Raw genomic sequence first — 5,051 nt, forward strand, 5'->3', positions numbered from 1 at the left:
AAGGGCATAGAACCATGCCTGGCACACAGCACAAGTCCTGTGAGTGTTTGCTCTTATTATTTTATCAGCTCAAGGGGTCTAAGTCTGAGAGTAAAAGATTGAATGACTGAGTGTCTGGCAAATGCAATATATACTGGATAGGCCTGGAAGTTTCAGCTCCCTGAGGGCTTTCTAACTATGCATGAGGGGTGAAAGAATGAAACAAGAGGACAAGACCAGGGAGAGATGGAGCTGAGTCCACTTGCTGAATCCCAGCACTGTGGCTGCTTGCTCCAAAGATAGCAATTACCTTCAATGAGCCAACACTCCACCTTCCTCTACCTTCAGAGATACATGAATCCAAAATATTTTATCAACTTTCTCTAAACATGAGAGGCCATAGTAATTGGATTTATCATTTTTAAGTGGTGGGTTTCGAGGAGATTTCTTTATTATTTATTTTCCCTAGACAGCAAGGTAGGGAAAAACATCAGACCAAATTGGACCAAATTCCATATTTGTCCGCCATAGCTATGTGACTTTGGGGAAGTTATGTGTCTTTCCTGAATATCTCCATAACCTATTTCACAGTTTTGTTTGTGTGGAGGATTAAATGATTTACGCGGTATAAAATGACTTATATGGGGTCTTGCAGTGCCTAGTACACAGGAGGTACTCAATAAATATTAGATAATCTTTTCCTGCAGAACAAAGGTCAGCCAGGTTTGTTTGTTGCCCATGATAAAAGTTTGAAGTTCTGTAAGCTTGGGATTCCTCAGCTTGACACAAGCTCACTCTGTGAGCAGCGTCCATCTGGACCAGTCTACTTCACGCCCTTGGAAATTAGGCTTGAGGTGTACCAACACAAACCTGAAGCTCATGCTAATTTTTCTGCTGTAAATAACAAAGTCCTTTGTCTCTGAAAAAAATCCTCTAAAAGGAGAGTTTAATATGTCATGGTTGAAATCTATGGCAGGAAGATAAGGGAGTAGGTTCATGCTTGCCTTCCATCAAGTCTAGTTTGTTCTAGACACAAATAACATGCTTATGAGTATAAATATATGTACAAAAAGCTAACATTTCTTAAATGGCTAATACATACACACACACACACACACACACAGCAGGCACTATTCTAAGAGTTTTGCACATATTGAGTCATTTAAGTCTGCCAACAGCCAAACAAGCTACTTATGAATGAAGCACGGAACCTTTAAAATATGTGATCATGATCACACAGCTAGAAGACAGTGGAACCAGGGTTTGAATAATTTTATTAAGAAAAAATTTTTGAGTAGGGAGTGGCTTCTCTGCGGCTGTGGAGGCGGCAATGATCTAATCATGTCGGATAAAGATGATATTGAGACTGAAGTGATAACTGAAGCAACCTCCATCCTTGAAGATGAGAACTGTGAGCCAACCAAGAATTTTGAGTCAGTTGACCAAAGTGCCAAGTCAGAGAGTAAATCAGAACCTGTAGCTTCTACTTGGAAAAGACCAGAGTCCAAACCTTCCAGTGACCTTGAGACTTCAGACGTTCTCCCTGTTCAGACATCACAGGCTGCAGGCAAAGAGACTGTTTCCAAAGATGTACCCCAGACCGGATGGGGCTATTGGGGCAGTTGGGGCAAGTCCTTGCTCTCCTCAGCCTCAGCTACAGTAGCCACAGTAGGACAAGGTATTTCAAATGTTATTGAGAAGGCAGAGACTTCCCTTGGAATCCCTAGTCCCAGTGAAATTTCATCTGAAGTCCAGTATGCAACAGGAGAGACAAATGCCAAAGAGAATGAAAACTCCTCTCCAGTGAGTGGGCCATTTGGGGTATTCTCAACCATCTCTACTGCTGTTCAGAGCACAGGAAAGTGTGTTATCAGTGGGGGTTTGGATGCCTTAGAATTCATTGGGAAAAAGACAATGGATGTAATAGCAGAAGGGGATCCTGGATTTAAAAGAGCCAAGGGTCTGATGAACCAGACTTCCACACTGTCTCAGGTTTTACGAGAGGCAAAGGAGAAAGAAAAGCTACGGACTGCCAATGAGGTTACCATGGAAACGGACAAGAAAACTCATTATGGGCTACTCTTTGATGAATTTCAAGGCCTTTCACATCTAGAAGCTCTGGAGATGTTCTCCCGAGAAAGTGAAATAAAGGTGAAATCTATTCTTAATTCTCTAAGTGGAGAAGAATTAGAGACTCTAAAATTTGAATTGGAGCAACTCAAAGAGGCATTTTCCCTAGCAGAGTTCTGTGAGGAAGAGGAGGAAGAGAAGAAAGGGGATGAAGACTTTACCAGAGAGATAACAGAGCTATTTTCCCAGCTGCATGTCTCCTCCAAACTGGAGAAACTTACTAGGGCAAGAAATACAGCCTGTGAATGGATCAGGACACCTCTGGCCAAACCATTAGAAGAGAAGGAAGAAGGAAAAAACAGTTGGAAGCAGAAAAAATTGAGCAAATCAATAACAACTCAATAGAGGATATCCATGCATTTGCAATCCGGAGCCTAGCAGAATTGACTGCCTGCTCAATTGAACTTTTTCACAAAACAGCGGCTCTGGTTCTGCATGGCAGGAAGCAGGAAGTAACAGCCATAGAAAGGAGCAGAGCCCTTTCCCAGATGACAGTTGTGTTGTGTAAAGAGTTGTCCTCTCTGTCTAAAGAGTTCACCACCTGCCTAACATCTGCTGGGGTCAAGGAAAAGGCAGACGTCCTTAATCCATTAATCACTGCAGTATTTCTAGAGGCATCAAACAGTGCTTCCTACATTCAGGATGCCTTTCAGCTAGTTTTACCTGTGCTGGACATCTCTCTTATTGAGAACAAGACTGAATTACCAGAGGCATGAGCTACAGGTCCAGAGGCCTTTGTCAGAACACTGAAGAACAGAGAAGATTCTACCTGAGACTTGTGATGGCCAAGAAATGCCACTCTCTTCTGGGTACCCCCGGAGAAGTGAGGGAGAAAGGTTATTTTAGTATATAAAAATCCAGGCAGGAGAGCAGGTTTAAGGAAGTTTGTTGCCTTCACTGCTTGGCTGAAGTATTCAGGTCCTCACACTGCTTTTCCCAGTTGTTATAATTAATAAATTATTTGAAAAGAAATTTTATAGAAAGTTAAAAAATAATAGCTCATAAGGTTAAGGGGACACTCAGGCAAAAATATTGGTCTTTCTTTGACAAGATGCAAAACACTAAAAATTTTGCAATGGCTGTAATTTTGCAGTCCATGGATGTAATTGGTTGTTAAGCAAGAGGAAAAGGAATTCAGTATTCTGGAATTCATGTGCTTGATCTATTAATGCCATTTTCTTTCTCCTCTCTATAATAAAATCTATGGCTTTAAGAAAACTGAGTATATATAAACTCTGTAATGATTACCCTTTATTACATGAATTCTTGGAATTGGTTAGAAAGTTTCATCTCCTCTTTAATTCTCAGTAGATATTTAGCATTGAGGAGAAGCTTATAGAATATACTTAGAGCCACATGAATGAACTGTAGCAAAGTTCCCTTTGGCTTCAAATTGCTTTCCCACCACAAGATGACAAGCTTCAAGTTGTAGTTGACCCCCCTTTATGGGATTCAAGACCAATAAGTGCAATTTAGAGAAACAGTTTCATGTTTGCAGATATTCTGAGTCTCCAGGATGTTTTTCATGCATACCCTATATGCAGGATAAATTCTGTAATAGCCAACTCCAAAGGAGTGTTGAAGCTCTTTCAGTGATGGGGATTTTGTTGTTTGAATACTGTTGAAGTGGACTGTAGACTCCCATAGAAATGATGTTCATGTATAACAGGATTAAGACAGTTTATTTTTCCTCATTCTTTTTTGTTTCTTTTAATGTATTCTTTAGCATGTTTATAAATATAACTTTTATCTTTCATATGTTAAGCCTTCTTTTGCTTTCTTCAACAATTTAAAAGACTTATAGGTTATCTTCTTCCTAAAAGCTATTTTGGTATCCACTCTTTTAACAAAAAGTTCTCCAACTTTGTGGTTTTTAATGATTCAGGTAACTTTTGTGAGCTCTGCCCCTTATCTTTTAAAACCTTTAAATAAAATATAATAATCGTGAAAAAAAAATTTTATCCTACAAATGTGGCTTTATAATAATGATGATGTTTTTCTTTTAATGAATTTCAACACTTGTCAAGGGTAGTTTTTTATACTTAAAAATAATCTTAGAACTTCTTTTTGAGTTTATTTAACTTTCACCTTGATTCATGTTTTCCCCACCCTCCAGGGTTTTAAAGAAGCAGGTGACCTGGGCAGGCTCATCAACAGAGTCCTCATTACATTAATATTATATCACGATATCCCAAATAATACATTATAAAAGGCTCAATAAATTGTGAATGAATGAATCAATCAAGGTACCGGTTATCTACTATAAACTAATGAACCACTCTAAAACTTACTGGTTTAAAACAGCCCTTTATTATTGCCTTACGCAGTATTTTGGGTTGATTGGGCTAAGCTGGGCAGACCTTTCTGGATGTCCCTCATGCAGGTGCAATCAGATAATAGCTAAGCTGAAGTCATCTGAAGGCTCTACTAGGTTGGACAACCTGGTTGACAGTTAATACTGACTGATGTCTGAGAGCTCAGCTGCAGCTCTTAAATGACCCTTCCATTTAGCCTGGATTTATCAGAGCCTGGTGGCTGGCTTTTGAGAGGGAATGTCCCCAGGGCAAATATCCCAAAAGGGAGGAAGCAGAAGCTGCCTGGCCCATTAAGAGTTAGCATTGTATCACTTACTCCAGGGCTGAATTATGACATTCATGAGCCCCAGGCACTTTTGCTTTCATGGGCACCTTCCTCCATTAGATAGATAGATAGATAGATAGATAGATAGATAGATAGATAGATGAATTTAAATATATAACTATAGTTTATGACAGCATTGATAGGAAGGTAAATATATGTTCAAATATTTTCTTAAACCTAAATGTTCATTTTTTTAAATTCTGATTTTAAGAGAAATGAAAACATTTTCATGGGCCCCTAAAAGTGTCATGGCCCTAGATATTGTGCTAGCTGTATCTGATGGATAAGTTAGCCCTGACTTC

The 5,051-nt window shown here is 39.3% G+C and overlaps 1 pseudogene across 1 annotated transcript; it reads left to right on the forward strand.

Annotated features, from left to right (window-relative positions):
* Window positions 1–1,278: 1,278 nt before the first annotated feature.
* On the forward strand, window positions 1,279–4,064 carry LOC309612391 (protein FAM114A2 pseudogene; annotated as a pseudogene). The gene has a single exon. The product of its transcript is annotated as a protein FAM114A2 pseudogene (transcript).
* The last annotated feature ends 987 nt before the right edge of the window (window positions 4,065–5,051 follow it).

Source organism: Balaenoptera borealis (genome assembly GCF_965194805.1).
Source record: "Balaenoptera borealis genome assembly, chromosome: 15".
Lineage (NCBI taxonomy): Eukaryota > Metazoa > Chordata > Mammalia > Artiodactyla > Balaenopteridae > Balaenoptera > Balaenoptera borealis.